Source organism: Macaca mulatta, chromosome 19 (genome assembly GCF_049350105.2).
Source record: "Macaca mulatta isolate MMU2019108-1 chromosome 19, T2T-MMU8v2.0, whole genome shotgun sequence".
Classification (NCBI taxonomy): Eukaryota; Metazoa; Chordata; class Mammalia; order Primates; family Cercopithecidae; genus Macaca; species Macaca mulatta.
Window position 1 is genome coordinate 18,559,030 of NC_133424.1, and position 11,231 is coordinate 18,570,260.

The following is an 11,231-nucleotide window of genomic DNA, read 5'->3' on the forward strand; positions in this document are numbered from 1 at the left end:
ACTATAGAGGCTGAGGCAGGAGAAATCGGTTGAACCCAGGAGGTAGAAGTTACAGTGAGCTGAGATCTTGCCACTGCACTCCAGCCTGGACAACAGAGCAAGACTTCATCACAAACAAATGAACAAACAAAACTTATTTATTTATTTTCTAGAAACAGGGTCTCACTATATCACCCAGACTGGAGTGCATTGGCATGATCATAGCTCATGGCAGTCTCAAGCTCCTGGACTCAAGCGATCCTCCTACCTCAGCCTCCCTGAGTAGCTGGGACTGCAGGCACCTGCCACCGTGCCCAGCCACATTTTTTTCAATTTTTTGTAGAGAAAGGATCTCACTATGTTGCGCAGGCTAGTCTTGAACTCCTGGGCTCAAGCAATCCTACAGCCTCCGCCTCTGAAAGTTCTGGGATTACAGCCTTGAGCCACCAACCTTGGCCAGATTTCTATTTGTATGGCCTTACGTTTCTGAGTTTGTAAGATTATATATGATTCATTTGCTCATTCATGTTCATTCATTCCTGGACACCTCCAGGTGCCTGCCTTATTTGGGGCGATGCTTGAGGCACCAGCTTGGGAAGGTCCAGGCTGGATAGAGATATTCTGGTTCCCACAGGGTCAAGGCTAGGCTGGAGGGAGGTACCCAGGGCTGGGGGTCCCCAGCGATCCAGGAGGTGGGGGGCTTCCTGAAGAAGGGAACCTCATGCCAAGGGCCTGGGTCCCTTCCTCTTCACATCTGCCACCCCCATGACGAAAGCCAGAGAGGATGAGGGCAATGTGGGGCTTCCAGACCCCAAATCTGAGCCTGGTGCCTGGCATGGAGCCCCAGAGCGTGCCACCGTGTCTCTAGTGATCCCTGAAAAGTTCCAGCATATTTTGCAAGTACTCAACACCAACATCAATGGATGGCAGAAAATAGCCTTTGCTATCACTGCCATTAAGGGTGTGGATGGAAGATACGCTCATGTGGTGTTGACCAAAGCAGACATTGACCTCACCAAGAGGGCGGGAGACTCACGGAGGATGACGTGGAATGGGTGATCACCACTATGCAGAATCCACAGCAGTACAAGATCCCAGACTGGCTCTTGAACAGACAGAAGGATGTAAAGGATGGAAAACATAGCCAGGTCCTAGCCAATGGTCTGGACAACAAGCTCCGTGAAGACCTGGAGCGACTGAAGAAAATTCGGGCCCACAGAGGGCTGCACCACTTTTGGGGCCTTCGTGTCTGAAGCCAGCACGCCAAGACCACTGGCTGCCGTGGCCGTACCCGTACCGTGGGTGTGTCTAAGAAGAAATAAGTCTGTAGGCCTTGTCAGTTAGTAGTTTATGGCCGGGCGCGGTGGCTCACGCCTGTAATCCCAGCACTTTGGGAGGCCGAGGTGGGCGGATCATGAGGTCAGGAGATCGAGACCATCCTGCTAACACGGTGAAACCCTGTCTCTACTAAAAATACAAATAATTAGCCAGGTGTGGTGGCACACGCCTGTAGACCCAGCTACTCTGGAGGCTGAGGCAGGAGAATCTCTTGAACTCGGTAGGCAGACGTTGCTGAGATCTGGCCACTGCACTCCAGCCTGGGCGACAGAGCAAGACTCCGTCTCAAAAAAACGAGTAGTTTATATACCAAAAAAAGAAAAGAAAAAAAACCTGAGCCCAAAGCCTCGCCCTAAACGTCACCTCCGGTCCCCATTCCTGGCTTGCACCAGGCAGCAGCCAACACCACGGGGACGTGGCCTGGGCTTCCCGTCAGACTGCCTGCTGCAAAACCAGCTCTGGGAGGTGGGGGTGTCACCGTCCAGTATGTCGGGGTGAAACTTTCTGGGCTGACCATTTATGGGACAGGCTCCTAGAACGGGAGGCCCAGGATAGCTGGAGAGCCACAGAGCCCAGCAGCTGGACCAGGGTGACCGTGAAACCACTGGGGCTGGGACACCTGCACGAGACTATTCGGGAACAAGGCCCTATTTCCCCACCTAAAAATGGAAGTGGGGCCGGGCACAATGGCTCACGCCTGTAATCCCAGCACTTTTGGGAGGCCGAGGCAGGTGGATCACTTGAGGTCAGGAGTTCGAGACCAGCCTGACCAACATGGTGAAACCCCGTGTCTACAAAAATACAAAAATTAGCCGGGCATGATGGTGGGGGACCTGTAATCCCAGCTACTCGGGAAGCTGAGGGAGGAGAATCATTTGAACTGGGAAACAGAGGTTGCAGTGAGCAGAGATTGCACCACTGCCCTCCAGCCTGGACCACAGAGTGAGACTCTGTCTCCAAAAATAAAAAGAGACAAAGAAACAGAGAAACAAAGAGAGACGGAGGCAGTGAGAGATAGAGACACAGAAAGATAGACAGGGAGAGACAGAGACAGATGAAACAGAGACAGAGAGAGATGACACAGAGAGACAGAGACACAGAGAGACAGAGAAAAAGGGAAAGAGAGACAGGGAGACAGAGATAGAAAGAGACAAAAGTGAGACAGAGAGATGAGACAAAGAGACAGAGAGAGAGAGAGACAGGGAGACAGATGAGAAATGAGATAGACAAAGATAGAAAGATGACACAAATATTTTGGGAAGCTGAGGGGGAAGGATTGCTGGAGGCCAGGAATTAGAGATCAGCCTGGGCAACATAATGAGACCCTTATCTCCTACAAAAAGAAAAAGAAAAAAAAAAAAGATGGCATAGAAAGAGACAAGGAGAGAGAGAGAGAGGCACAGGGAGAGAGACAAAAAGAGGCAAAACAAGCCAGGCATGGTAGCTCATTCCTATAATCCCAGCACTTTGGGAGGCCGAGGAGGTTGGATCACCTGAGGCCAGGGGTTCAAGATTAGCCTGACCAACGTGGTAAAACACCGTCTCTACTAAAAATACAAAAATTAGCCTAGTGCAGTGGTGCACGCCTGTAATCTCAGCTACTTGGGAGGCTGATGCAGGAGAATCACTTTAACCTGGGAGGCGGAGGTTGCAGTGAGCCGAGATCGCGCATGGCACTCCAGCCTGGGCAATAGAGACTCTGTCAAAAAAAAAAAAAAAAAAGGCAAGACAGAGAAATAGAGACAGACAGAGAAAGACAGGAAGATGAGACATGAGAGATAAGGAGAGACAGGGAGGGAGGAAGGAAATAGGAAGCTGCGGGTGGGGCCGGGGCACAGTGTCTCATGTTTGTAATCCCAGCACTTTGGGAGGCAGAGATGGGAGGACTGCTTGAGGCCAGGAATTTGAGACCAGCCTGAGCAGCAGAGTGAGTGCTCTTTCTACAAAAAATTCAAAAATTCGCTGGGCTTGGTGGCACACACCTGCAGTCTCAGCTACTTGGGAGGCTGAGGTGGGGGGATTGCTTGAGCCCAGGAGGCTGCAGTGAACTATGATCACACCGCTGCACTCCAGCCTGGGTGACAGACAGAGACAGAATCTCAAAATAAAACAAAATGAAAATTAGCCAGGAATGGTGGTGGGCACCTGTAATCACAGCAACTTGGGAGGCTGAGGCAGGAGAATCGCTTGAACCCGGGAAGTAGAGGTTGCAGTGAGCCGAGATTGCACCATTGCACTTCAGCCCGGGAAAGGAGAGCAAAACTCCGTCTCAAAATAATAATAAAATAAAATAAAGATCACTGCTGTTCAGTTGGTTAAGGAAAAAAAAAAAAAAAAAAGAGGTTAGGGGTACAGGACCAGCCACTGGGAGAAGAGGGCCCTCCTCCCCAGCCAGAGGAGCCCCTGGCTGGAGCTCCTGATCCCAGCACATAAGGTTTAATATTATTAAAGGTGATGATATCTTGGAGGGTTGGGCACCTCCTTCACCTAGCTCCCTCTCACCTCTCATAGGCCCCCCGGGGGGTTAACTACCCCATTGCACCGATGGGGAAACTGAGGCTCAGAGAAGCCCTGGCTGCACAACTAGTTGGAGGCAGAGCCAGGACTCGGCTGGACCCTTGAGACGTTTGTCGACTGTGTGATCCCGGGCCCCTTCAGTCTCCAACCCGGAGGAGAAACCCGCCCCTCTCTCCCTCCCCCACCCCCGGCCCGCCTGGCGGGTGTTTTTTTCCCCCTCCTCCTGGGTATTTTGGTTTCGGCAGGAACCGCACGGGGGAGCAGACCGTTCCTGCTGGCAGGGTCAGGCCAGGGCGGGGACCGGAGCCAGGAGCAGCTCCAGGCCAGGAAAGGTGGGGAGGACTCGGGGAGGGAGCCCGGCCGTGGCCCCGACCACTGGGACCAGGCACGTCGCGTCCCCATCTCAATCTTCCGGTGCCTCAGTTTCCCCACCTGGAAAGCGGGGCCCTGCGTGATCGCGGCACGGCCCGTGGGGACGCGTAGCGCATGGTGCCGGGCGGGGTGTCTCCGTCTCCGCCAAGGTTCCGTCCGCTCAGTTATTAAACATTGATGGAGGCCTCCGATTCGGGGACGGAGCCACAGGCCACTGCCCCAAACTGGGGCGGGAGGTGGGGAGAGGAGGAGGGGAGGAGGGGGGAGGGACAGGCCAGAGGTGGGGGCTGGGGGCGGGGAGGATGGGAGAGGTGCCCGCAAGAGGGGTTTATCAAGATCAGGAGGATACTTAAGTAGCGCACCCAAAGCACAAGCCAGCAAAGGAAAATAGATCAACCCGACTCCATGCAATGTAAGACTTTTCTTCTGCAAAGGCCATTATTAAGAGAGGCCGGACACAGTGGCTCACACCTGTAATCCCAGCACTTTGGAAGGCTGAAGCAGGCAGATCACTCAAGGTCAGGAGTTCAAGACCAGCCTGGCCAACATGGTGAAACCTCGTTTCTACTAAAAATACAAAAATTCGCCAGGCATGGTGGCTAACACCTGTAATCCCAGCTACCCGGAGGCTGAGGCAGGAGAATCTCTTGAATCTGGGAGGCGGAGATTGTGGTGAGCCAAGATAGCGCCACTGCACTCCAGCCTTGGCAACAGAGCAAGACATCATCAAAAAAGAAGGAGGAGGAGGAGGAAAAGGAGAAGGAGGAGAAGGAGAACGATAAGAAAAAGGTGGCCAGGCTCAGTGGCTCACACCTGTAATCCCAACACTTTGGGAGGCTGAGGTGGGCGGGTTACTTGAGCTCAGGAGTTCCAGAACAGCCTGGCCAACATAGTGAAACTCCGTCTCTACTAAACATACAAAAATTAGCCAGGCTTGGTGGCAAGAGTTTGTAATCCCAGCTACTTGGGAAGCTGAGGCACGAGGATGATCACTTGAACCCGGGAGGCAGAGGTTGCAGTGATCCGAGATCACGCCACTGCACTGCAGCCTGAGTGACAGAGCGAGATCCTGTCTCAAAAAGAAAAAATAAAAAGGAAAATAGCAAGTGTTGATGAGGATGTGGAGAAATTTGAACCCTCATGCCTTGCTGGAGGGAATGTGAAATGGTACAGCTGACGTGTGGAAAAGGTTGGCAGATCCTCCAGAAGTTAAACACAGAGTTACCATGTGACCCTGTGATTCTACTCCTAGATATATACGGAGAAAACTGAAAACAGGTGTTTATGCCAAAATTTGTACACAAACGCTCAGAGCTCCACTATCCACAATAGCCAGAAAATGGAAACCACCCAAATGTCCATCGATGGCGGAGTGGATAAATGAATAGTGACACATCCACACAATGGAATGCTATTCAGCCATCAAAAAGAATGAAACCCTGACACACACTATAACGAGGATGGGTTTCAAAAACATCTGAGTTTCTTTCACAAAAGAACAGACAAAAAGGCCACATATTGTATGATTTCATTGATATGAAATGCCCAGAACAGGCAAATCCATAGAGACAGGAAGCAGATTAGTGGCTGCCAGGGGCTAGGGGAGGGGAATGGGGAGTGGCTACTATGGAACGAGGTTTTCTTTTTGGGGAGATGAAAATGTTCTAGAACCTGTGATTGTACAAAAACCACTGAATTGTACTTTTTTTTTTTGAGACAGGGTCTCACTCTGTCACCCAGGCTGGAGTGCAGTGGTACAATTATGGTTCACCGCAGCCTCAACCTCTTGGGCTCAAGTGATCCTCCCGCCTTGGCTTCTCAAAATGCTGGGATTGCAAGCGTGTCAACTGTACACTTTAAATTGGTGAATTGTATGGTGTGTGAATGTATCTTTAAAAAGGAGGAATGGCTGGGCGCGATGACTCACGACTGCAATCCCAGCACTTTGGGAGGCCGAGGTGGGCAGATTGCCTGAGGTCAGGAGTTTGAGACCAGCCTGGCCAACATGGTGAAACTCTGTCCCTAGCAAAAATACAAAAATTAGCCATACATGCATGGTGGTGGGTGCCTGTAGTCCCAGCTACTCAGGAGGCTGAGGCAGAAGAATTGCTTGAACCCAGGAGGCGGGGTTGCAGTGAGCCGAGATGGCGCCACTGCACTCCAGCCTCCTGGGCGACAGCGTGAGATTCCATCTTAAAAAAAAAAAAAAAAAAAAAAAAGAAGGGAGTAAGTCTGGGCTCAGTGGCTCGTGCCTGTAATCTCAGCACTTTGGGAGGCTGAGACAGGAGGATCCCTTGAGCCCAGGAGTTCAAGACCAGTCTGGACAACATAGCAAGACTGTCTCTACTTTAAATTTTTTTTTTTTTAAAGAAAGAAATGAGTTAAAAAGAGAGAGAGAAATGGGCAGAGGGCAGATTTGGAAGAAGGGGCTTCTTGGCCGGGCGCGGTGGCTCAAGCCTGTAATCCCAGCACTTTGGGAGGCCGAGACGGGCGGATCACAAGGTCAGGAGATCGAGACCATCCTGGCTAACACGGTGAAACCCCGTCTCTACTAAAAAAATACAAAAAAAAAAAAAAAATTAGCCGGGCGAGGTGGCGGGCGCCTGTAGTCCCAGCTACTCGGGAGGCTGAGGCAGGAGAATGGCGTGAACCGGGGAGGCAGAGCTTGCAGTGAGCCGAGATCGCGCCACTGCACTCCAGCCCGGGCGACAGAGCGGGACTCCGTCTCAAAAAAAAAAAAAAAAAAAAAGAAGGGGCTTCCTGGACAGAAGGCTTGGCATCTGGGCACAGATAATAAAGTATCAGGGGCCAGGCCAGGAGCTACCCTGAGTCCAGGGGTCATCTCCTGCAGCCCATGGTCCCCAGAAACCTCTGACACCTCAGTCCCATCCTGGCTCAAGGGCAGAGGCAGAGACAACATCTGTTTCTGACCACACCCAGAGGCTACTGGAGAGATCGAGAAGGAAGGTACCTGGGGAGGTAAACTGAGGCAGCCTATCTCCCTGATGGAGACAGGCTTCCCACCTATAGGTGGGAGCCGTGGAGAAGAGAAAAGATGGATCAGGAAAGACAGAGACAGAGGAAGGGAGGTGGGAAGAGGGGCAGAGGCTCTGGAGAGGCTGCCTGACCACATCCATTTTATGGACCGGAAAACTGAGGCTCACAAGATGAATCACTTACTTCCAGCTGAACCGCAGCCAGAATAAACTCTGAACATCTCACCAGTCAGGCCCTGACTCTCCAGCTCCAGGACCCCACAACCTAAGAAGAAAACCTTAGCCCACGGGTGCAGTGGCTCATGCCTGTAATCCCAGCACGTTGAGAGGCCAAGACAGGAGGATCACTTGAGCCTAGGAGTAAGAGACCAGCCTGGGAAATATGGTGAAACTCTTATCTCTACAAATAATCAAATAAACTAAGCTGAGTGTGGTGGCACATGCCTGTGGTTCTAGCTACACAGGAGGCTAAGGAAGGAGAAACAGTTGATCCCGAGAGGTCGAGGCAGCAGTGCGCTGTGGTCACGCCACTGCACTCCAGCCTGGGTGAGAGAACGAGACCCCATCTCAAAAGAAAAAAAACAACTCTGGCCCATACGCTCCCAGCCTCACGTGGGCAACAACCTCTTCCCCCATCCCCCATCCATTCCCCACTAGCCACCTCAGGGCCTTTGCATTCCCTCTTCTGGCCCCTCTTTACCACCTTAGTCCAGCATTGCCTCCTCCAGGAAGCCTTCCCTCACTCCCTACTCCTCACATCCCCACTCGTCACTCTTACGGTTTCTCATAACTCTCTGTGTGATCATTAGATTAGTGTCCGCCTTCCTACCCAGGTAAGAGTCCCTCATGATCAAGAAGATCTTGACTTGTGCAAGATGGGACCTGTTATACAGTAGGCACTCGATGCTGACTTTTTTTTTTTTGAGACAGAGTCTCACTTTGTCACCCAGGCTGGAGTCCAGTGGCATCATCTCAGCTCACTGCAACCTTGACCTCCCCAGGCTCAGGTGATTCTCCCACCTCAGCCCTCAGCCTCCCAAGTAGCTGAGACTACAGGCGTGTGCCACCAAACCTGGCTAATTTTTGTATTTTCAGTAGAGACGGGGTTTCACCAGGTTGGCCAGGCTGGCCTCGAACTCCTGAGCTTAAGCGATCAGCCCGCCTTGGCCTCCCAAAGTGCTGGGATTACAGGGGTGAGCCACCGCGCCCGACCCTGATTTCTTAAATGAATGAATGAAACTGAGCTGTGAAATGGGGGCTAACATCGTCCTGACCCCCGGAGCTGCTGGGAGAAGCTGAGGCATGGCTGCTCTGAGGAGCCCTGGAGTAATAGTTGTATAGCAGCCCTTGCTCAATATTTACCAGGCCAGGGCCCTGCTAAGCAAACTTGCTGAACCCATTGAGAAAAGGACTCCAAACCCCTTCGTATTTTTTTTTTTTTTTTGTATTTTTTAGTAGAGACGGGGTTTCACCGTGTTAGTCAGGATGGTCTCGATCTCCTGACCTCATGATCCGCCCGTCTCGGCCTCCCAAAGTGCTGGGATTACAGGCTTGAGCCACCGCGCCCGGCCACCCCTTCGTATTTTATAGATGGGCAAGCAGAGGCCCAGAAAGAACCTCCAGTTGGTCATTTTCTAGGGGCAGAAGAAGGACTCAAAGTGGCTTCATCAAAACAGGGAACTGAGGCCGGGTGCAGTGGCTCATGCCTGTAATCCCAGCACTTTGGGAGGCCAAGGCAGGTGGATCATTTGAGCTCAGCAGTTTGAGACCAGCCTGGGCAACATGACAAAACCCCGTCTCCACAAAAAATACAAAAAAATTAGCTGGGCGGGGTGGCTTGAGCCTGAGGTTGAGGCTGGAGGATCACTCGATCCCAGGAGGTGGAGGTTGCAGTGAGCCAAGATGGCGCTACTGCATTCCAGCCTGGGCAACAGAGTGAGACCCTGTCTCAAAAAATAAATAATAAATAAAAAATAAAAATAAAATATCTATTTATTTATTTATTTTTGAGACCGAGTCTCACTCTGTCGCCCAGGCTGGAGTGCTGTGGCACAATCTCGGCTCACTGCAACCACCACCTTCCAGATTCAAGCGATTCTCCCGCTTCAGCCTCCCAAGTAGCTGGGATTATAGGCGCTTGCCACCATACCCGGCTAATTTTTGTATTTTTAGTAGAGACAGGGTTTCGCCATGTTGGCCAGGCTGGTCTCAAACTCCTGACCTCAGGTGATCCACCTGCCTCGGCCTCCCAAAGTGCTGGGATTACAGGCATGAGCCGCTGCGCCCAGTCTAAAATATTTATTTATTTATTTATTTATTTATATTTATATATTTTTTTGATACAGAGTCTCGCTCTGTCACCTACGCTGGAGTGCAGTGGCACCATCTCGGCTCACTGCAAGCTCTGCCTCCCGGGTTCACACCATTCTCCTGCCTCAGCCTCCCGAGTAGCTGGTACTACAGGTGCCCACCACCACGCCTGGCTAATATTTGCATTTTTAGTAGAGACGGGGTTTCACCATGTTAGCCAGGATGGTCTCAATCTGCTGACCTCGTGATCTGCCTGCCTCGGCCTCCCAAAGTGCTGGGATTACAGGCATGAGCCACTGTGCCCGGTAAATATTTTTTAAAAAAGAGGAACCAGATGGAAAATACTGGGTTTCAGGTAAGGCTGGATCCAGGAACCAATGCTTCATCTCAGTGCTGCTGTCTTCCCTGCAGACTCCTCTCTCAGGCAGGCGTCCCCACGGTGGGAAGGAAAGAGGCTCCAAGCTCCAGGCTTCCCTCTGTCCAGCTCAGCCTCCCACTAGCGGAAGCAGGGTGAGCATTTTCCCCATGCACTCTGGCAAAAGTCCCAGCTGCTACACAATAAACATTGCCTGTCTCCTACTTCTCGCATCCAAGAGACTGTGCATAGGGGTGGGTTTGCGGCCAACTCCAGGGGCCTCCAGGGCTCACACCTGCAATCCCAGCACTTTGGGAGGCCAAGGCGGGTGGATCTTGAGGTCTGCAGTTCGAGATGAGCCTGGCCAACATGGTGAAACTCCATTTCTACTAAAAACACAAAAAATTTTTAGCTGGTCATGGTGGCGGGCACCTGTAATCCCAGCTACTTGGGAGGCTGAGGCAGGAGAATCACTTGAACCCTGGAGGCGGAGGTTGCAGTGAACCAAGATTGTGCCATTGCACTCCAGTTTGGGCAACAAGAGCGAAACTCTGTCTCAAAAAGAAAAAAAAAAAAAAAAAAAAGGAAGATAAACGCTCAAGGGAGAGCAAGCCTGGTGGAGGGAACGGCTTGAGCAGAAGCTGGGATGTGGCAGATCCGGAGCGGGGCGGGGGGCATCTGCAAAGCTCTGAGCAACCACTTTGTGGCTAGGGCACGGGAGCCCAGGCCTCTGTTTCCCCATCTGGATGCATCCATGGGGAAACGGAAGTCCCCCCACCAAAGGGTCGGGGCCTGGGACTCTTGCTGCAAGAGGTCTCTCCCCGAGAGGTCTCATCCTTTTTTTGCCACAAAATTCAGTAGTTCTGGGCTTTAATCCCCCTCCTCTGAAACCGGAAAAGTCTGTTTAACAAACACCGTAGGAGGAGGCAGGGCGGGTCCGGCCGGGGAAACGCGCGCCGCTGTTGCCACCTGGTGGCCATGGGGGGAATCTGAGACTACTTGCTAATCGCCGGGACTGGGGTGGGATTTCAGGAGGCCCCCAACACCTCGGCTCAGACCGCAGTGGAGATCAGGGGGAGGCGGCTGCAGAGCGTGGGCAGAAAGAGGGAGGATTCAGGGTGTGTAAGGGGGGCAAGGGTCCTGCTGTGAGTTGCTGGGCGTGAAGAGGAAGGAGCGTAGGGGCAAACCACGGTTCCTGTTACGGGAGCACCCGGCTGCTCCACTCCCCCTAGGCCGTCCCTTCCCCTGCTCAGTCCCAGCTTAGCAGGGTTCCCAGCTCTCATCCGGCTCTGTCTCCCCCAGATTAGGTGCTCCTGGAGGAGACCCAGAGGAAGAGATTAATAAATACATGTGGAATGAATGAA

At 52.2% G+C, this 11,231-nt stretch overlaps 1 pseudogene; it reads left to right on the forward strand.

Annotated features, from left to right (window-relative positions):
• The first annotated feature begins 606 nt into the window (after positions 1-606).
• On the forward strand, positions 607-1,440 carry LOC720120 (small ribosomal subunit protein uS13 pseudogene; annotated as a pseudogene).
• Positions 1,441-11,231: the final 9,791 nt, after the last annotated feature.